General features: G+C 37.1%; 1 pseudogene; it reads right to left on the reverse strand.

Moving 5' to 3' along the window:
- The window catches only part of LOC148522640 (uncharacterized), an 808,266-nt pseudogene that overhangs the window by 758,056 nt on the left and 26,257 nt on the right, over window positions 1-23,953 (reverse strand).

Here is a 23,953-nt window from a genome sequence, read left to right on the forward strand (position 1 = left end):
TCTACAAAATATTTTTTTTTTTGTGGCTGTTGAAATTTCTAAAAGTAATTTCCAATTTCTAAGTATATATTACTTACCCTTTGGCATAATATTAACTATATCCCATTCTGGATTCATCTGGAAATCTTTTTCCACATATAAATTATAAAACCTTCTATTATTTTCCAGACTCACCTTATGATTTGACAGTTCCAAAAGCAGTGGGTTAAGTCAATGCCTTTCCCCCCACATTTTGTACTTTTACAGGAAGTAGGTAATCCCATATCCCTTCTTCTCAAAGGAGAGAGATATTTCCTGTGATATATTTAAAAAAAAAACATTTCCAAGTATTTCTGCATTGGAAGTAATTTATTTACTTTATTTAGTTCACCATGTAATTTATCCAGAGTCATAAATGGAAATCTCTTCCTCCATCTACCATTTCCAATCATGGTCTCTTACAATAGAATAATAAAATGATATTGCTTTTCACTCTGGGCTGTTCTGTAATAAAGTTTTACCTAGACGGTTATTCCAATCTATTTCACCCAAGTTTTGAACTACACTCTTTACATAGTGTTGGGATTGAAAAAATGATAGTTTAGGAGGTATAATCCCTTCAAATTCTTCTCTTGCTTTCCTATAAGACTTTGGTTTCTTATATTGCATGTCCACAAGTTGTCCTACCCTTCTTAACCCCTCCCTCCTCCACCATGTAAAAGGGTATAAAGCTGCCCCCTCCTGGAATTTTGGATTCCTCATGGAGGGAAAATGTATCAACATATTTGGGTGTATTTTCTTTCTTTTTCTCAACAAATACCACCTTCTTCTAGTGGACATTAAGAGAGGATTTTTGTCAGAATTTCCCAGTCTACCTCTTCTTCTTTAGCATGAAGAAATGCTTAAAACCCCATATTTGAAAGGAATGAGCCCTCCAAGGAGGAATGGGCATATTTATCTCTATCATGCAGCCAATCTTTAATGTAGTGCAGCTGTGCATATATCATTCCAAATTCGGAAGATTGATTCCTCCCTATATTGTAGGTTGCTATAATTTCTGTATGCTGATTCTTGCTTTTTTACCTTCCCATATATATCTACCGAACAAGCTATTCGTCTTTTCCGTATCACTTCTATTTATTATCACTGGGAGTGACTGTATTGGGCACAATAAACTTGGGAAGGATCCCAATTTTATAAGACCAATTCACCCCCTCAAAATTGAAAGGGTTTACTTAGTTAAATAAAGAATTGATTAACTCATTTGTGTTTCTAATGTATGAGGTTTATTATCAAATTTCTTATAGCAAGTTGCTAAAACTGGGGATGCTTTCATGGATATTATCACCACATAAGACTCCAAAAAGATTTAGGCCCTCATTCAGAGCCGCTCGTTAGCGGCAGTACGCTCGTTCCGAGCGATGTTTGCACATCTGCGCATGCGTACGCTTTTTAGTACGCATGCGCGAACCGGTCAGTGCGGCCGAAAATCCTTTGTACGCTATATAGCGAGTGCCTGCTATTTTGAGTGACAGAATGAGGCGTATGTGGGTGGTAACAGGGGAAGGTGCTTGAAAATGGGGAGTGGAGATCCGAACGCAGGCGTGCTTAAAGGTCAAAACGGGCGTTTTATGGGTGTGTATATTTAAAACAGCAGCGTCATTGACCACGTCACTGGGTTATTTTATAGCCAGAACTGCACGCAAATTTGTGGTAGCAAACACCAACCACAAGAATAGCGATCAGTTCATACGCTGGTCGATGTACTCGATTAATCTAATAAATAGCGGACATGACGTAGGATGCGTGCGGCCAGGGGGCGTTTTTAACAAATAAACGAGCGTATGTTTTGCTCGTTCATTCAGACTTAGAGGTGTGAACACACTGCAATGTGCGTACGGATCATTTAAATAGCCACCCCTTGATTTTAAACGAACGACCGCAAATAGCGTGCGGCTCTGAATGAGGGCCTTAATGTTTTCCTCAGTTTAATATCCAATTATTTTATCCTAATTGAATTTTTTCTATGTCTATTGTAAAGTGGTAGTGTGTGAAGCCCAGTATATTATATTTAATAGTATTGGCAAAAAAACAGGGTGCTGTGGGTGACTGAGCAGGGATATGGCAAAAATGAAACAATTTGTTTATAAAAATTAATTCATTTTATCATTTTTTAATCTGTTTATTGAACAGCAAATTGAATTTCAACATTATACATCTCAAGTATATAATAAAATACAGTACAATCTTTGATTAGTAGTCTCCATTGCCTCTTGACATGAAACAAATATAAGAGTTGCTGTTACAAGTGTTTATTTTCTTTTTTATTTTATTATTAAATATATAAAGGAATACAATTGTACAAAATAAATACAAAAAGCAAAAATTGTGAGCTAATAACTGTTCAACTATCAATATACATTTCTAAAATGTGGGAATGTGGGAGAAAATCCCTTAATAATATCATGAAAATAAATACAATAAATCCCACAGAACAAGAAATAAAAACATACTAAATGTATGCACACTAAATGCAAGTAAGAAATTGCAATATGAAAACAGTAACAATAATATGCAATATGTATAAGAATTTAAGTGAAATTATACTACATTATTATCTAATAATATATTTTAAGAAAGTATTATAATGTACTATAATAAACATGTCGCAATGGAGACCCACTGATTAAAACAGGGAGTGGAGTAGCACTAATGGCCCAAAAAGTTCTAAGAAATGAAGTACAAGTCAGACTAAACCTAAAGAGGAGGTATATCCAGCTATAACTATGCAGTAGACCAGATTTATGTACTCTCTCACTTTTTGAGGACATCACATTAAAATAAAAGATAATTAGGGCAAGTTATATAAAACAGGGGGAAATGAGATAAGAAATTTTCTTAAGTGACCTGCTGTAACAGAAACCATTCTGTGTGTTCAAAAATTATCCAGATGTTAGTCTTAGTTTGGGCAGAAACTATATATAAGCTTTCCATTTTTTGGAGAAAGCTAAACACCTTTTTGGCTATTAAAAATAGACATGGGTCTTTCACAGTAAAATACTTATAGCATAGAAACTTTCCATTGACTCAATGTGGGAGAGGATTGTAGAATCCAATGTTTGAGAATTAGTGAGGGTTTCCAAGGATATAAGGAAAATTCTAACTCCCAGGCAGAGAAGTCAGCAAAAAGGAAAGTAGCAGCATTCTTAGACATAGTTTCAATGAAGAATTTTAGCAATATAAGAGTTTTAAATTCTACCAACATTTCCACAAAACCAGAGGTTATGGGGTAGAGAGGCATTTGAGTGGTTACATTTGATACAATTCCCATTGGCCAATGGCACAAAGTGTTTCCTATGGCCAGGGGATATATAAGTACAATTCATCACTCTATGGTAAATCTCTTGTAACCGTGCTGACTTAAGGATAGGTAGCACAACTTCAGGTTTGCAAGGATCAACTCAAAGTCAGGTAACTCGGTTATTTCTAAATTTAGACATATGACATAAAAAAAGTTTTTGAGATAAAACATCTGGAGTGTCTCAGGCCCACAGAGGTTTATCTAGTGATTGGGCATAATGATGTGCTTGCAAAAACATAAATAAATGAAAGCAAGAGAGTTCATATTTTTCTTGTAGCTGTGCAAATGACAGAATAATGCCAACCGGGTCAAACATGTCTTAGATGGATATGATGCCCTTTTGGCCCCAAAGTCTGTAGAGGGGATTACTAAGAGAGGGAAGGAACATTGGTTTACCCCACAAAGGAATATAAGGGGAAAGAGGGTTTTTCTTTAAGTGTGCATTGAAGCTCAACCATGTTTTATAGGTGTCCCAAAATAAAACATTGGAATGGAAAATCAAAGGAAGTTGCATTTCTGGGGTTTGCAGCAAGGATGCTGGAGCATATGGGTAAAACAAGGCTTCTTCTTAAACAGTAGTGAAACAAGGCAGATTTTGCAAATACCACAATATGAGGGGCAGTAAGTCCTCCTTTGGTCTTTGGCAAGGAAGCTCAGGTATGATTCATCCTAGGTTTCTGATAATGCCAGATCAATTTGAAAAAAAATTGCGTGTAATGAAGAATGGTAAATGTGGGTTGTGTAAGAGGAATGGGACATGACTGGAGCACTGGCACAATGACCTTTCTAGAGAAATAGAGAAAAAAGATAAATGGTGGATGTACTGCTTTGATGAGTAATCAATATAAGAAAATTAATATAATAGGTTCACATAGGTGCTCCCATGAGAGTAAATGGAGTGTAAATTGAAAGAGAAAAAGGTACTCTCCTAGGTGGGGCACTAATCCATCATAAATGATATGAAATAATAAATGATATGATACAACTAAAACTTAACTTTTATTAGTAGTATATAAAATGTTTGTAGAGAAGGGTACTTACATGAAATGCAAAAATAACATGACACATAATCATATGGTGACAAGATGAAATGTGATCTTATCCTGAAAAGATGTTCTGGGTACTATAGTGTTGAAAAATATAATACAATTAAGCCATACCTTGTTGACATAAAATACACCTACAAGATGATCCATGTGTAAATCATCATAGGTTGAATGATCAGGACTGAGTAGTATCCTGTCTAGAGAAAAGTAATGTAAATAACAACCGTGTACAAGTTATAACTTTATCATACCATTTTTGACATAAAATTCTAACTTGTTCTGAAAGTAACACATGTGATAATCATCATACATGATTAAACTTAGCTCAGGAAGAAATTGGCAAACATGAAATAGAAAAAAATATTATAGATAGTTCAATCATCCAATAGTGGTGAAAAATTCTGCCACCATCCCCTGGCGATAATAAATGTTATAATTTCATATAATGTAATGGGAGCAAACCCAAATAATAGACAAAATACTATCACATCGGCATCGTTAATACAGAAATAAACCAATTAATCTGGTGAATATAGCAGTATGTGCTTCAAACTTAAGGTAATTAGTACAATCAGTAGATTAGGCAGTTTGTAAATCATTACCTATAGCATGTATGCTGCAGAGTAAAGGAAGTGAGTGTACAGCATACAGAAGGATTCCCTATATACATATAATCATGCTAAGAAATAGTTTGCATTGAACAGGGATTCCCAGGTCACAAAACATATGAGCATATTTTGTAATATTCCTCATATAGAAGTAGGTGCCATCATATTTCCTAATGAAAAACAGTACTGCATAAATTAAGTCTGGAGTATTTGGCATAAAAACTGACAGTGAGGTATGAGGGCTGTAGCACTATGTACTATTGAGCTCATTCAGACACGCTCACTTAGAAGCGGTTGCATGCTATGGGTGATTGTCGCCCGTCTGCCCATGTGTATGCTTCAATATGCGCATGCATGCATCACTCACTGTGCTCAGGAAATGTGTTCTCATAGTACATAGACTGGACTCTACTTTGAGTGACAGTGCCATTTGTGGGTGGTACCAGAGGAAGGTGCTTGTGAATGGTGGAGTGGTGCTGCAAACGCAGGCATGTATGGGTGTCAAAACTGAGTTTTATGGATGTGCATAATTAGTAAAGATGCATCATTGTACACGTCACTTGGTTGTATTTTAGCCAGCACTGATCGCAGTACTTGCAGTGGGGTAGGGTCTACCTCAAGTGCTGCGTGCATCTCCGATGGATCTCGATGCCACCGATTAATCACACACTTCCTGGAGATGATGTGTTCTAAGAGAGATAGGTGGGTGTCATTATACTGGCGTGAGTTCACTCTGCCGTTGCTCTCTAAGACATAGAGGGCCTCCTTTCAACAGATCACGGCATTTGCATACCTGGCCCCTTTTGGCTGTGAGAGAGCGTGGCTTACCATCCAATTCTGAATGAATGCCTATGTAGTCTGTCTGCAGGATAGAGATCAGAATGATCAGATTGTTCTATAAAAAAGGGACAAACATATAGATTACTCCTATAAACCACACATGAAAAAGTGTCTGCTGCACATCATGTGTATATTACAGTGAATGATGTGTGAGCAGACTTTAAATGAGTATTAGGAAAGTAAATAAGAAAGGAAATTGGCATCTGCTGTTTAGCCATCCTCTAAACATCTGTCTGTTACAATGTATTGCAGACAGAAAGTTTTGAGTCCAAGGCTCAATGAGAGTGACATAAAAAGTAGATGTCAGGACAGTGGGGTAAGGGAAGAACTGGATAAAAATGCTACTACCCAGAATGTGTGCCAGCACAGTGAACTGAGGACCTCATTCAGAGGCACTCGCAAAATGCAAGCACTCGCTCTGAATGAGGGCGACCACATGTATTTTGTGACCCGGCCTCCTGGCTGCTTGCTAGGCTGTGGGGACCACCCACAGCTTTAGCGAGCGGCATGGTTGATGGTCGCGATGGTCAAGACTATCGCGACCATCGGGGCTTGTGACAAGAACCTTGTGGTAGGGTCTCTTCTACCACAAGCCCTGGGAGCTTTCGGCTCTATTAGAGCTGGAAGCTCACCACTGACATCACGAGTGATGTCAGTGGAGAGTGTGCTACCCTCAAATGGCAGGTGTTCTGTCAGGAACACCTCTGTTTGCGTAGCCACCCCCCCGCCCCACCTACAAAATGGGGCAAGCTGTCGATCACCATTGACAACCACCACTTTTGTAGTTAGTCCCAGAGTGAGAGAATTTCTCTCTCGCTCTGGGGCTTGCGCAAGCACAGTGCGGCCACTGCGCATGCGCAGGGCCCAATATTGACCCGCTTGCGAGCACTCAAGCACTTGCAAGCAGGTCAGAATGAGTCCCTGAGTGTGAGCAAGCTAAAACCCAGTCCCTACCCCTAGATAAGGAACAGTGAACAGAGCAAACTGTGAGGTTCTGTGTCCACTGCCTGTCTGTTGCAAGTGCAGCGCAAACTAAGTCTTTGGAGTGGGAACCAAATGATGCCTATGAGAAAGGAAAATACCTTGAAGCTGCTGGATGCTGAGTGATAGTGTGTAAGGGGTCGTGGCTGTGAATACGTCCCCCTCCTGATCAGACATACATTTTGCTGCACATCGGGCTTTGTCAATGAGTGCCTGCTATTTACATTACTTTTATCTAGACAGGATACTATTCATTCCGGATCATTCAACTTATGATAATTTACACATGTATTATCTTATAGGTGTATTTTATGTCAACGAGGTCTGACTTAAGTGTATTATTTTTTTCAATACTTTAGGACCAAGAGCATCTTTTCAGAATAAGACAAATTTAATCTTGTCACCATATGTTTATGTGTTGTGTTATTTTTGTATTTCATCTGAGTACCCTTCTCTACAAATGTTTTATATACTTATAATAAAAGTTAAGTTTTAGTTGTATCATATCATTTATTATTTCATATTATTTATGATGGATTAGTGCTCATACTTACTATAATGTATACTTTTCATGTAATGGAAAGCTCTTTCCTCTACTAGTCCCTGCACCTGCATGAGCAGGACAGCTGTATATTACACAGCTCAGTAATGGCAGCACCATCACCAATGTCTGTTATACTGCAGCTGTAGGGCCTGATTCAGCAGTGGATGTTAATGTGTATAAAAATGGTATTTTATTGTTGCTTTGCTGAACTTTTCTTTATTAAATATTTGGAATATTTTCAAAATGTATCAGAATTTATTTTAAATGGTCGTCCACATGTGAACAAAAGAAACCCCTGCATGAATGACTCCACTTTTATCATTGTGATTACTGGTATTTACTACAGTAAACCGGCTGTAAAGATACTGCTATAAGTACACACCACTGTTTAGGAATGTAAGTGAGGTGCACCATAGAAAACCCACATTTAAAAAGCAAAGCTCAAGGAATATAACCTCTGTCCTTTGGTGATCAAAATATGCCAAAATATACCTCTGTAGGAGTTTTCCTCTGCTATGTTAAATAAGTAGGGGTACGCTCTAGACATCATTTTGATACCAATTCAATGATATATTAGTAAGGTTTTACCTAGACTGTTATTCCAATCTTTTTCACCCAAATTTTGAACTACACTCTTTACATAGTGTTGGGCTTGAAAAAATGATAGCTTAGGAGCTATAATCCCTTCAAATTCTTCTCTTGCTTTCCTATAAGACTTAGGTTTCTTATATTGCATGTCCACAAGTTGTCCTACCCTTCTTAACCCCTCCCTCCTCCACCATGTAAAATTGTATAAAGCTGCCCCCTCCTGGAATTTTGGATTCCTCATGAAGGGAAAATGTATCAACATATTAGGGTGTATTTTCTTTTCTTTTTCTCAACAAATGCCACCCTCTTCTAGTGGACATTAATAGAGGATTTTTGTTAGAGTTTCCCAGTCTACCTCTTCTTCTTTAGTATGAAGAAATGCTTAAAACCCCATATTTGAAAGGAATGAGCCCTCCAAGGAGGAATGGGCATATTTATCTCTATCATGCAGCCAATCTATAATGTAGTGCAGCTGTGCTTATATCATTCCAAATTCGGAAGATTGATTCCTCCCTATATTGTAGGTTGCTATAATTTCTGTATGCAGATTCTTGCTTTTTTACCTTCCCATATATATCTACCGAACAAGCTATTCATCTTTTCTGTATCACTTCTATTTATTATCACTGGGAGTGACTGTATTGGGTACAATAAACTTGGGAAGGATCCCAATGTTATAAGACCAATTCACCCCCTCAAAATTGAAAGCGTTTACTTAGTTAAATAAAGAATTGTTTAACTCATTTGTGTTTCTAATGTATGAGGTTTATTATCAAGTTTCTTATAGCAAGTTGCTAAAACTGGGGATGCTTTCATGGATATTATCACCACATAAGACTCCAAAAAGATTTAATGTTTTCCTCAGTTTAATATCCAATTTTTTTATCCTAATTGAATTTTTTCTATGTCTATTGTAAATTGGTAGTGTGTGAGGCCCAGTATATTATATTTAATAGTATTGCCAAAAAAACAGGGTGCTGTGGGTGACTGAGCAGGGATATGGCAAAAATGAAACAATTTGTTTATAAAAATTAATTTATGTTATCATTTTTAATCTGTTTATTGAACAGCAAATTGAATTTCAACATTATACATCTCAAGTATATAATAAAATACAGTACAATCTTTGATTTGTAGTCTCCATTGCCTCTTGACATGAAACAAATATAAGAGTTGCTGTTACAAGTGTTTATTTTCTTTTTTATTTTATTACTAACTATATAAAGGAATACAATTGTACAAAATAAATACAAAAAGCAAAAATTGTGAGCTAATAACTGTTCAACTGTCAAAATACATTTCTAAAGTGTGGGAAAGTGGGAGAAAATCCCTTAATAATATCATGAAAATAAATTCAATAAATCCCACAGAACAAGAAATAAAAACATACTAAATGTATGCACACTAAATGCAAGTAAGAAATTGCAATATGAAAACAGTAACAATAATATGCAATATGTATAAGAATTTAAGTGAAATTATACTACATTATTATCTAATAAAATATTTTAAGAAAGTATTATAATGTACTATAATAAACATGTCGCAATGGAGACCCACTGATTAAAACAGGGAGTGGAGTAGCACTAATGGCCCCAAAAGTTCTAAGAAATTAAGTACAAGTCAGACTAAACCTAAAGAGGAGGTATATCCAGCTATAACTATGCAGTAGACCAGATTTATGTACTCTCTCACTTTTTGAGGACATCACATTAAAATAAAAGATAATTAGGGCAAGTTATATAAAACAGGGGGAAATGAGATAAGAAATTTTCTTAAGTGACCTGCTGTAACAGAAACCATTCTGTGTGTTCAAAAATTATCCAGATGTTAGTCTTAGTTTGGGCAGAAACTATATATAAGCTTTCCATTTTTTGGAGAAAGCTAAACACCTTTTTGGCTATTAAAAATAGACATGGGTCTTTCACAGTAAAATACTTATAGCATAGAAACTTTCCATTGACTCAATGTGGGAGAGGATTGTAGAATCCAATGTTTGAGAATTAGTGAGGGTTTCCAAGGATATAAGGAAAATTCTAACTCCCAGGCAGAGAAGTCAGCAAAAAGGAAAGTAGCAGCATTCTTAGACATAGTTTCAATGAAGAATTTTAGCAATATAAGAGTTTTAAATTCTACCAACATTTCCACAATACCAGAGGTTATGGGGTAGAGAGGCATTTGAGTGGTTACATTTGATACAATTCCCATTGGCCAATGGCACAAAGTGTTTCCTATGGCCAGGGGATATATAAGTACAATTCATCACTCTATGGTAAATCTCTTGTAACCGTGCTGACTTAAGGATAGGTAGCACAACTTCAGGTTTGCAAGGATCAACTCAAAGTCAGGTAACTTGGGTATATCTAAATTTAGACATATGACATAAAAAGAGTATTTGAGATAAAACATCTGGAGTGTCTCAGGCCCACAGAGGTTTATCTAGTGATTGGGCATAATGATGTGCTTGCAAAAACATAAATAAATGAAAGCAAGAGAGTTCATATTTTTCTTGTAGCTGTGCAAATGAAAGAATAATGCCAACCGGGTCAAACATGTCTTAGATGGATATGATGCCCTTTTGGCCCCAAAGTCTGTAGAGGGGATTACTAAGAGAGGGAAGGAACATTGGTTTACCCCACAAAGGAATATAAGGGGAAAGAGGGTTTTTCTTTAAGTGTGCATTGAAGCTCAACCATGTTTTATAGGTGTCCCAAAATAAAACATTGGAATAGAAAATCAAAGGAAGTTGCATTTCTGGGGTTTGCAGCAAGGATGCTGGAGCATATGGGTAAAACAAGGCTTCTTCTTAAACAGTAGTGAAACAAGGCAGATTTTGCAAATACCACAACATGAGGGGCAGTAAGTCCTCCTTTAGTCTTTGGCAAGGAAGCTCAGGTATGATTCATCCTAGGTTTCTGATAATGCCAGATCAATTTGAAAAAAAAATTGCGTGTAATGAAGAATGGTAAATGTGGGTTGTGTAAGAGGAATGGGACATGACTGGAGCACTGGCACAATGACCTTTCTAGAGAAATAGAGAAAAAAGATAAATGGTGGATGTACTGCTTTGATGAGTAATCAATATAAGAAAATTAATATAATAGGTTCACATAGGTGCTCCCATGAGAGTAAATGGAGTGTAAATTGAAAGAGAAAAAGGTACTCTCCTAGGTGGGGCACTAATCCATCATAAATGATATGAAATAATAAATGATATGATACAACTAAAACTTAACTTTTATTAGTAGTATATAAAATGTTTGTAGAGAAGGGTACTTACATGAAGTGCAAAAATAACATGACCCATAATCATATGGTGACAAGATTAAATGTGATCTTATCCTGAAAAGATGTTCTGGGTACTATAGTGTTGAAAAAAATAATACAATTAAGCCATACCTTGTTGACATAAAATACACCTACAAGATGATCCATGTGTAAATCATCATAGGTTGAATGATCAGGACTGAGTAGTATCCTGTCTAGAGAAAAGTAATGTAAATAATAACCGTGTACAAGTTATAACTTTATCGTACCATTTTTGACATAAAATTCTAACATGTTCTGAAAGTAATACATGTGATAATCATCATACATGATTAAACTTAGCTCAGGAAGAAATTGGCAAACATGAAATAGAAAAAAATATTATAGATAGTTCAATCATCCAATAGTGGTGAAAAATTCTGCCACCATCCACTGGCGATAATAAATGTTATAATTTCATATAATGTAATGGGAGCAATCCCCAAATAATAGACAAAATACTATCACATCGGCATCGTTAATACAGAAATAAACCAATTAATCTGGTGAATATAGCAGTATGTGCTTCAAACTTAAGGTAACTAGTACAATCAGTAGATTAGGCAGTTTGTAAATCATTACCTATAGCATGTATGCTGCAGAGTAAAGGAAGCGAGTGTACGGCATACAGAAGGATTCCCTATATACATATAATCATGCTAAGAAATAGTTAGCATTGAACAGGGATTCCCAGGTCACAAAACATATGAGCATATTTTGTAATATTCCTCATATAGAAGTAGGTGCCATCATATTTCCTAATGAAAAACAGTACTGCATAAATTAAGTCTGGAGTATTTGGCATAAAAACTGACAGTGAGGTATGAGGGCTGTAGCACTATGTACTATTGAGCTCATTCAGACAAGCTCACTTAGAAGCGGTTGCATGCTATGGGTGATTGTCGCCCGTCTGCCCATGTGTATGCTTCAATATGCGCATGCATGCATCACTCACTGTGCTCAGGAAATGTGTTCTCATAGTACATAGACTGGACTCTACTTTGAGTGACAGTGCCATTTGTGGGTGGTACCAGAGGAAGGTGCTTGTGAATTGTGGAGTGGTGCTGCAAACGCAGGCATGTATGGGTGTCAAAACTGAGTTTTATGGATGTGCATAATTAGTAAAGATGCATCATTGTACACGTCACTTGGTTGTATTTTAGCCAGCACTGATCGCAGTACTTGCGGAAGGGTAGGGTCTACCTCAAGTGCTGCGTGCATCTCCGATGGCTCTTGATGCCACCAATTAATCACACACTTCCTGGAGATGATGTGTTCTAAGAGAGATAGGTGGGTGTCATTATACTGGTGTGCGTTCACTCTGCCGTTGCTCTCTAAGACATAGAGGGCCTCCTTACAACAGATTGCGGCATTTGCATACCTGGCCCCATTTGGCTGTGAGAGAGCGTGGCTTACCATCCAATTCTGAATGAACGCCTATGTAGTCTGTCTGCAGGATAGAGATCAGAATGATCAGATTGTTCTATAAAAAAGGGACAAACATATAGATTACTCCTATAAACCACACATGAAAAAGTGTCTGCTGCACATCATGTGTATATTACAGTGAATGATGTGTGAGCAGACTTTAAATGAGTATTAGGAAAGTAAATAAGAAAGGAAATTGGCATCTGCTGATTAGCCATCCTCTAAACATCTGTCTGTTACAATGTATTGCAGACAGAAAGTTTTGAGTCCGAGGCTCAATGAGAGTGACATAAAAAGTAGATGTCAGGACAGTGGGGTAAGGGAAGAACTGGATAAAAATGCTACTACCCAGAGTGTGTGCAAGCACAGTGAACTGAGGACCTCATTCAGAGGCACTCGCAAAATGCAAGCACTCGCTCTGAATGAGGGCGACCGCATGTATTTTGTGACCCGGCCTCCTGGCTGCTTGCTAGGCTGTGGGGACCACCCACAGCTTTAGCGAGTGGCATGGTTGATGGTCGCGATGGTCAAGACTATCATGACCATCGGGGCTTGTGACAAGAACCTTGTGGTAGGGTCTCTTCTACCACAAGCCCAGTGAGCTTTCGGCTCTATTAGAGCCGGAAGCTCACCACTGACATCACGAGTGATGTCAGTGGTGAGTGGGCTACCCTCAAATGGCAGGTGTTCTGTCAGGAACACCTCTGTTTGCGTAGCCACCCCCCCGCCCCACCTACAAAACAGGGCAAGCTGTCGATCACCATCGACAACCACCACTTTTGTAGTTAGTCCCAGAGTGAGAGAATTTCTCTCTCGCTCTGGGGCTTGCGCAAGAGCAGTGCGGCCACTGCGCATGCGCAGGGCCCAATATTGACCCGCTTGCGAGCACTCAAGCACTTGCAAGCAGGTCAGAATGAGTCCCTGAGTGTGAGCAAGCTAAAACCCAGTCCCTACCCTTAGATAAGGAACAGTGAACAGAGCAAACTGTGAGGTTCTGTGTCCACTGCCTGTCTGTTGCAAGTGCAGCGCAAACTAAGTCTTTGGAGTGGGAACCAAATGATGCCTATGAGAAAGGAAAATACCTTGAAGCTGCTGGATGCTGAGTGATAGTGCGCAGGGGGTTGTGGCTGTGAATACATTCCCTCCTGATCAGACATACATTTTGCTGCACATCGGGCTTTGTCAATGAGTGCCTGCTATTTACATTACTTTTCTCTAGACAGGATACTATTCATTCCTGATCATTCAACTTATGATAATTTACACATGTATTATCTTATAGGTGTATTTTATGTCAACGAGGTCTGACTTAAGTGTATTATTTTTTTCAATACTTTAGGACCAAGAGCATCTTTTCAGAAAAAGACAAATTTAATCTTGTCACCATATGTTTATGTGTTGTGTTATTTTTGTATTTCATCTGAGTACCCTTCTCTACAAATGTTTTATATACTTATAATAAAAGTTAAGTTTTAGTTGTATCATATCATGTATTATTTCATATTATTTATGATGGATTAGTGCTCATACTTACTATAATGTATACTTTTCATGTAATGGAAAGCTCTTTCCTCTACTAGTCCCTGCACCTGCATGAGCAGGACAGCTGTATATTACACAGCTCAGTAATGGCAGCACCATCACCAATGTCTGTTATACTGCAGCTGTAGGGCCTGATTCAGCAGTGGATGTTAATGTGTATAAAAATGGTCTTTTATTGTTGCTTTGCTGAACTTTTCTTTATTAAATATTTGGAATATTTTCAAAATGTATCAGAATTTATTTTAAATGGTCGTCCACATGTGAACAAAAGAAACCCCTGCATGAATGACTCCACTTTTATCATTGTGATTACTGGTATTTACTACAGTAAACCGGCTGTAAAGATACTGCTATAAGTACACACCACTGTTTAGGAATGTAAGTGAGGTGCACCATAGAAAACCCACATTTAAAAAGCAAAGCACAAGGAATATAACCTCTGTCCTTTGGGGATCAAAATATGCCAAAATATACCTCTGTAGGAGTTTTCCTCTGCAATGTTAAGTGAGTAGGGGTATGCTCTAGATATAATTTTGATACCAATTCAATGATATATTACTAAGGTCTCGTTCACACATTGTGCTATTTCTTTCTCTAGTTATATGTGATATTATCAAAAATACAGAATCTTTAAGGACATCAACCACACATTGTATTAAAAAACCAAGAACAGCTTCATATGAGCTTAGTATTAACTCTGTTTTAAATTGACATAACATAGATTCCAGTCAAAGTGACTTTGATAAAAGACCCGTTCTCCTCACCATATATTTATATTGTCTCAGTTGTGTTAGATCTCTGGGATTAATGTTTAGGTTTTGATCATATAAGCAATTATGTATAGTAAAGCAACATATTCCCCTTTTTAATTTTCTTTGAAATAGTCAATATTCCAGTATAACTAATATTTTCTCTTTTGTTTGGTGTGTTCTACAGTGTTAGGTGTCAGAAGTAGCACCACCTTTTGCCATTATAAGTACAAATTGCATTTAAAAATATAAATAATAATTTCAAGCAATAAGGTTCAACATACACATTGTTTATTACATTACATGGGTACAGAGCATAAACTACAGATGTTTGTTCTCTCTTGTCTTTTAGAAGACTAATTTATGTAAAACACTTTTCACATTCAGAAAATAAAAATGTCCTCACATGTAAACATATAGAAGTTATACAAGTTATCTAGCATATGAAACACATGATACATTCTGGCCTTCAGAGTTATTCCTCATGTGATTAATAAGAGTTATCTATGTAGTAAATGTCTTACTACATTCTCTGCATTTAGAGGGTTTCTCTCTTATGTGACTCATCTGATGTATAACAAGATTTTGGTTTCCTGCAAAACATTTGCTGCATTCAGAGCATTTATATGGCTTTTCTCCTGTGTGAATCCTCTGATGTATATCAAGTGATCGCTTGTTGTTAAAACACTTGCTGCATTCAGAACATGTAAATGGCTTCTCTCCTGTGTGATTCATTTGATGTGTAACAAGCTTTATCTTTTGAGAAAAACATTTGCTGCATTCAAGACATGTAAATGGTTTCTCTCCTGTGTGACTCCTCTGATGTATGATAAGTTTTGATTTACATGTAAAGCTTTTGTTACACTCAGAGCAAAGATGCAATTTCTATCCTATAAGACTCATCATGTATTTGATGAGATATTAATTAGCTGTAAATTAGATGAGATAGTAATTAGCTATAAATGGTTTTGCTATTCAGAAAAAGAAAGTAGCTTTTGCGGATCTTCCAATAGAATTTTTTATTTTTATTTTGCTTGATCAGAAAAAATGTCACTTTCCAAAATGTCTTCTAATATTCTTAGTGCAGAATCTTCATCTTGTTTTGTTATAAAAATAAAAACTTACATTTTAAAAGCATATAGATTACAGGTTACATCTACTTTTAGACTAATATTGTTATATTATAATAGGAACATGATTTGTATTTAAATAAACTAAAAAATATGACCCAGTCATTTTACATTGTTTTACAATTGTAATATATGGTCAATTTGCTACTGTACATACTCATTTACATATATAATTTTGCAGCAGATATATACTTGATATAAAAAACAAAGTCTTTTAATGTTTCCAAATATTCTTCATACTCTGACCTAAGAATGTACAGATTATACATTACTCACCACCTCACTGACCATAGATAGGTAACACATACTACCGATCCTGTCACACCTACTGTCAGCAGATGCACCAGGATGCCGCCATTTTCTCTGCACACATCATGGGAATGGGGTAAAATTTGATCATCTCACAGTCACTCTGCTCAGTGTGATGTGTGCAGAGAAATAAGTGATGATTGCTGTTTGAGATACCAGGTTTTTAAATGTGAATTCATTTTTTGTGTTAGAGAAATAGGCAGGCTTTTTTGCCTAGGGTACATCACAAAAGCTTTTAGAAAACTGTGCTAAACAAATCAAACTTAATAGTTTGTATTATTACACAAATATACATGTGTCGAGCAGCATATGTGCATTTGTCTAAGACTGAGGGGCAGATTAATTTTGACACAAGGTTTACACCTGAAATTCAGATGTTGCCTTAGGTGTGAAAAGATATATCTGTGTTAGATCGCACCCTCTGGGGATTTATGCACAGGTAAACCTGTAGATTCAAACACTTAATACTGAGTCTATGGGTTACCACTAGAGATGAACGGGTTCGGATCTAAGAGATCCACCTGAACTAAGGAGATCTGAGTCAGACCCAAGTGGGCTCATATTGTTCCCACCAACTGAAATCTCCAAATCAAGGCAAAACTATAGAGACGAAATCTCGCGGCTCGCAAGCTTTCATCTCTTCTATATATATAAGTGATGCGCTGGGTGCCATTTCACTCCAGCTGTGGAGACTGAACAGGGAGGGTGGGTAGTGCAGGGCTGGGTAGAGGTGCTGGTGCTGCTGATCTATTCTGGGCTGGTGTTGTGTAACTTGTGTTGTGCTGTCTTCTGTGTCCATTGGGCTGTTGCTGCTGATCCATCAGGGCTGGTGCTGTGTCTTATGCTGTGTCCATCTGGGCTATTGCTGATCCATCTGGGCTGATGCTGTCTGCTGTGTCCATCTGGGCTGTTGCTGATCCATCTGGGCTGGTGCTGATCCATCTGGGCTGGTGCTGATCCATCTGGGCAGGTGCTGTCTGCTGCGTCCATCTGGGCCCAAGTTCTGGACCCAAATAAAGGGTTTTCTTGTGTAATATATATTTGTATTTGTGCGTGATAGCTTAACCGCACAAAATACAGCAAGTAGGCAATGCAAGCTAGTGCTGCCCGACTCCATTCCAAAGTTCTAGAGCAGAAAAAATGTAAAAAATATATATTTTTAAAAATAAATATATTTTGTCTGTGTGTGTTAGGCTTAGCTGCACAATATCTATCAAGTTGGCAATGCAAACTTCTGCTGCCTGACTCCAGTCCAAAGTTGTGGAGCAGAAAAAAAAAATGTCTTTTTTTTCTAATAATAAATAATTGTCTGTGCGTGTTAGTCTTAGCTGCACAAGATCTATCAAGTTGGCACTGCAAGCTAGTGCTGGCAATGCAACACAACTACTTCAGGACTGCAGAAAATATGGAAGGCTGTCACAAGACAGGAGAGCAATGCCAAGAACCTCATGTTGTAGCTGCCACCAGCAGAGCTAGGCCGTCAACTTCCTCATCCTCTATGAAGGCCCATGCCTCAGAGCTTAAGTAACACCATCAATATGGTAAAGCTACTTTTACAGAAGTAAAGAAAAAAAATCAAAAGGCAAGTTGCATTTAGATAAACAAAACATTGCCAATATGCTCTTCATTACACGAAGTGGCAAGGAAAGGATAAGGCCTTGGACTTTTTTAGGAAAACTGCTGATTCTGATAGCCCTTTGGAAAAAACACCTGTGTGCCCTGAGAAATCAAAATAACAAATCCCCAAGGAGAGTGCAAGTGTGTCCACGGTTGCCATGTGTGAGCCAGACCTAAATACTACTGTACTAGAGGATCCTCCAAGTTCCAACATTTGTGGGTCCTCTGTAAATGTGGGGAAGGGCAGTCAACATCTTGCAGACGTAGTCATTGAGGATGCTTCTGTGGAATTGCACATGGAAGGAGGATATTTTGGTAGTTGAAGGTGCTAAGCATGATGAGGATGTTGATGATGAAGATGTTGGTAATGAGGATGTTGATGCCGAGGATGTTCTTTGTGTAAGTAAGGCAACAGCTGTAGCCCATGGATTGAAAAAGCCAAAGCCCATTGTTGTCATGCCGGGACAAAAGATAAAAAAATCCACTTTTCACGTGTGGAATTAGTTCCACCCCGATCCGGACAACAGTTGTCAAGCCATATGTGCCCATTGCCATGCAAGAGTGAGTAGAGGGAAGGACCTAAACCACCTAGGAACCTTCTCCTTGTTACGTCACTTGGAGCACATTCATCAAATATCAAAGTGTACGTTGCCAAGTTCCAAAACTCAAAATTTAACAAGTCCAGTGTCCCCTACTTGCTCCCTCTGTGAGATCCAAGTGCCTTCAACCTCCAACACCAACACCTGCATCATCAACATCCTCATTCATCGTCGGGAGTAGTCATACTGTATCCAATGTTGTTAATCAAAGCATGATTGACTCCTCTCCTATCCATGATTCCTTAGAAGGATCCTTGATGACTACGCCTGTTGCTGCTGCTGTTGCTGTCAGTGGATCTTCATCCCATAAGGGGACCTGGAGGAAGACTACTTGTAGCGCATCCTCCAAAACACAATTAACTGTTAAACAATCGTTTGCAAGGGCAAACAAGTATGACACATGAAGTTAGTTCAGACACTGCCAGCTTGAGTCAGGTCATTCCCCTCATCAGACTTTTGCAAAAACAGCTGGAGAAACTGAGGGAGGAGGTGAAATGGAGCGATTGTGCAAAGCATGTTGGAATGGTGGATCAAGCCCTTGATTCACTTCACCAGGATCCAAAAGTCATCAATCTATTGAAATCTGAAAACTATATTTTGGCGACCATTCTGGATCCTAGGTTTAAGTCCTACCTTGTGAATTTTTTTCCAAAAGATGAAAATCTAAAACTGTGCAAAGAGATGTTGGTAAAAAAATTGTCAGTTGCAGCCTAACGTGAAATGCCATCATCTCCTCCTTCAGTTCCTGCAGCTGCCAGGAAAAGACCCAATTTTCCTTATAGAATGCGTGCTGTCATGCAGATCGTTCACCAAGAAATTACATCTGGTCAGGCCTGAGAGAACTGCCTACTAGTGACATGTCTTCTAAAGTGACTGTGTGATATGGTCTCCATTCACAGAATGGTGGAGGACTATTTCAGAGATAACATCCTAATAGGCATGTCAGTCAGTCCCTTTCACTACTGGCAGGAAAAATAGGCAATTTGGAGGCCCATACACAAACTGGCTTTGCATTACTTAAGTTGCCCACCCTCCAGTGTGTACTCCGAAAGAGTTTTCAGTGTAGCTGGCAACCTTGTCAGTGATCTGTGTAGGAGGTTACTTCCTCAAAATGTGGAAAAGATGATGTTCATTAAAATGAATTACAAATTCCACGAGGAAGACCTCTGCCAACAATTACATGAAAAAATTACAGAGGCACCTATGGTGGATTCCAGCGGGGACAAATTAATATTGTGTACAGAAGAGGATGTACACACTGATGGGGATGACGAGGATGAGGACGAAGACAACTATTAATGTAAAGCCAGTTTGTGTATGGGATCATTTTCATTTCCATGACTATTTCACATTGGCAGCTAGTTTTATTGGGGTCCAAACAAACCAATCATTTCAAGCACAATTGGCAGTCCTTGTCGCTGAAATGATTGGTTTGTTAAACTGTCCTGTTTCATATACAATATAAGGGTGGGTGAGAGGGCCCAAGGACTATTCCATCTTGCACCTTTTTCCATTTCATTATGTGCTGATTGGGGCATTGCTGCCTGACATTTTAAATTAATGTTATGGTTAGTTTAGGAACCAATGATTTATTTTTATATTAATTTATTATCAATTTTATAGCCAGGGGCTGTACCAATGAATTGCTTTTTATTAATTATTCAGCAAGGGGCTGCACCCAATGAATTGTTTTTTAATTAACTGATTGTCAATTTAACAGCCAGGGGCTGTACAAATGAATTGCTTTTTATTAATTATTCAGCCAGGGGCTGCACCCAATGAATTGTTTTTTAATTAATTTATCAATTTAACAGCCAGGGGCTGCACCAAATTAATTGTTTTTTAATTAATTTATTGTAAATTTTTCAGACAGTGGCTGCACCAACTATCAACTATCAATTCTTCAATCCTCAAGGGTATCCCAACCATCATCTTTGCACAGTCCTCAACTCTATTAATAATTATATCAATCAGTTTTGAGCCAGCAAGCTGGATGCAACCATTTGGCCCTATAAATACTTAACTAGATTAAAAAATCAATATTGTGAGCTGAGAGGTGGTCAAAATTGACTGGAAACGAGTGGAAATAAATGTTATTGTGGTTATTAATACTCTAGGAACAAAAAAAGGCCCATTTTATGTGATTTTAGCTGTATTTTTATTTTATAAGTAAAAATCCAAATCAAAAACCAAAACCAAAATATGAAAATAAAACACGTAGATGAGGTTTTGGTAAAAGCAATCTAGATCCAGAGGAAATCCAGATCGGTGCACATCTAGTTACCACATGCTACCTGCGGGTTTCACACACTAGAAAATTGAAAACTAGTAATGGAGATAATTACCATGGTTGAAAAAGGTGCAGATGCGTTGGGGCCCAGAGCTTTATTTACATGGAAAACAATGTGGAAATGAATATGAATATGAGTGTATCAGAACTATATATGAAAGTAAAAGTAATAAACAAACCTGATGCACTGATAAAGTTGTAATGCACTATGTCTGAGCTGCCACTTAGAAATTCCTTTATATATAATAACCTGATACACAAAGTAATATGTAAGATACTATTAATAAGCTGCCACCTAGATACCACTTTTTATATACTAACCTGATGCACAGAGTAATATATGGAAGAAACTTTGATGGAGCTGCCATCTAGATATCCCTTTATATATATTCTAACCCGATGCACAGAGTTATATGTAAAATAATATGATGGATCTGCCACATAAATAACCCTTTATATATACTAACCTGATGCATAAAATAATATCTAAGATGCTATGATAGAGCTGCCACCTAGATACCCCTTTATATATACTAACATGATGCACAGAGTAATATACTTTGAAGGAGATGCCACCTCGAAATCCCTTTATATACACTAACCTGATGCACAGATTAATATGTCTTTCTAATATCTTCCTCCTTCCAGCTCCAAACAGCAACTAAACCACCAACTCTTATATCAGCATCCTGATCAAGCCCATTTATAGTCATTCCTCCTCATCTCTCACCATAGATCCCAAGATGACCAGAAGGAATTCTTACAATAATTTGTGAAAAATAAAAACAGCAGCTTATCATGCCTAGCTCTTTGTCTTGTAAATGAGGTGGAAATATTCCTAAAGTCACTTACTACAATGGGAAATGCTAATTAAACTTTAGCAGGGTTAACACTTTGTATTATAATAAGATCATAGAAGGCTTGCCCACCTGTTATTTCACCACAGGTACATTTTGTTTAGGAGTCACCTATTGTCTGGGCATAGTTTCAGTAGAAAGACCAGTTCTAAATAATGACAGGATATTCACAATGTTTCATTGTATATAATAACACAGACAGACAGATAGATAGATAGATAGATAGATAGATAGATAGATAGATAGATAGATAGATAGATAGATAGTAAAACTCAAATGTTTGAGATGTGAATTAAATTATGTTTCTCGTGATCTTAAAGACATTGAGATATAAAGGCTTAATATGAGTGTCTTAGACATATATAAATAGTCCAGCTAATTACCATGTGTGAATTTATTTTTAACAGGAGAATTTTTATGTAATTTTTATTTAAAATTCCCCCCAACAAGTAATTTTCATTTAAATCTTAAGTAATAGTTGTAGGTGGTAAAAAAAATATATTTCTCATAATTTTAAAGACATTGTGATACAAAGACTTAATTTGAGATTCTTAGAAATACATTAATAGTGTAGTTAAACCTATGTTTGATTTTGTTTTTAAAAGATTTATATGTATTTTTTTTCAAATGCACCCCAAATGAACTCTAGAACTTAAATAAAAGTTAAACATAGTAAATATTAATTCACAATGAATTTATCACCATTTTTTGCTTGATATTGCCTAAGGCGAAACACTAATGCTATTATAGGGAATTGGTGCAAAACCTTATTTCCTTGCTGTATAATTCTATAGGGTGTATGCAATAGCACTCTTACAGAATTATAAGTTGTGTAATTGATCTTTAGGAGAAGCTTAACTTGCGAGGCATCTACTCTCATGTATTATAGCGTGATAATAGTATGTTTTTAGTGCAGCACTTAACTAAAAACCTACTACTTTCCTTGCTATATAAGTCAAAATATGTCAAGATCAGCTCAAATTAGCCCAGCTAAAGGACAGTCCATCATTACTTTAAGAATTTAAGGCCATACAATCTGGGAAATTGCCACAATTTTGAAATTTTCACCAAGTGCAAACACCATACAGCACTATGAAGCAACAGGTTCCCATGGGGATGAAAGACAGAGTTATTATAGTCAAAGCAAGCAGAAATTATCTATGAATAGCACCTCAGACTATAGGCCAAATTAATGGTAATGTGACTTCTAGCAGCAAACACATATCACCATCTACTATTCAGATGATACCTAAATCTGATCTCTATTGTACAAGTGCTGCAAAGTAAACACTACTATAGGTGAGAAATAATAAAACTCTTGCTTGGGCCAAGGAATGCAGGCTGTGGTCATCAGTTCATTCCCAAATTGAACGTGTATGATTCCACCTGCCGTATTGTGCCACTGCTGGTGGTGTAAAGGATGATATCTATTTTCTATTTAGTAACAAAGCAATGCATTAACCATTAACATTCTCTGACTACTTAAAAAAAGAGCTAAGATCCTCTATGAAATTGTCAAACACCATTTGGATATAAATGTCCTTTATTACACTTTCCAAGATATCTTTATATATTATTAGATGATGACAAAGTGCTACTACTACTAATAGAAGTGTGATACTCTTGTTCCATACAATGACAACATAGACTGATCCATGATTGACAACAGGAATAAAAATCCTTGATAATACAAAAGGTGATCACACAGTGATACAGGCAATGGATGAACTTTCATCTTGGAATTCTGACACAGTCTCTCAATTTCATGTAAAATCAAAATAACACAATTGATTAATCTTAAAAATAGAACCCTGTATTTATTCTAATACTATTAAATATAATATACTGAGCCTCACACACTACCTCTTTACAATTTACAAATAATTATTACAAATAGGATAAAAAAATTGGATATTAAATAGGATGGGTATTAATGCTGATGGTTGGCATCCTGGTTGTCAAAATCTCTTGGTATCAGGTTTAGGTTACCGACACCTGTTAATAGGTATACTAACCCTACCCCTACCCCTAATCTTCCCTCCCATTATTTAAACCTAACCTCCCATTTAATGCCTAAACATAACCTCCCTATCCCCAACACATTAATCCTAAACCTCCCACTATTTGCCTAACCCTCTACCTAACCCTGCTACTAACCTATTTGATGCCAGTGGTTGGG

Source organism: Taudactylus pleione, unplaced genomic scaffold, assembly GCF_031769625.1.
Source record: "Taudactylus pleione unplaced genomic scaffold, aTauple2 ptg000145l, whole genome shotgun sequence".
Taxonomy (NCBI): domain Eukaryota; kingdom Metazoa; phylum Chordata; class Amphibia; order Anura; family Myobatrachidae; genus Taudactylus; species Taudactylus pleione.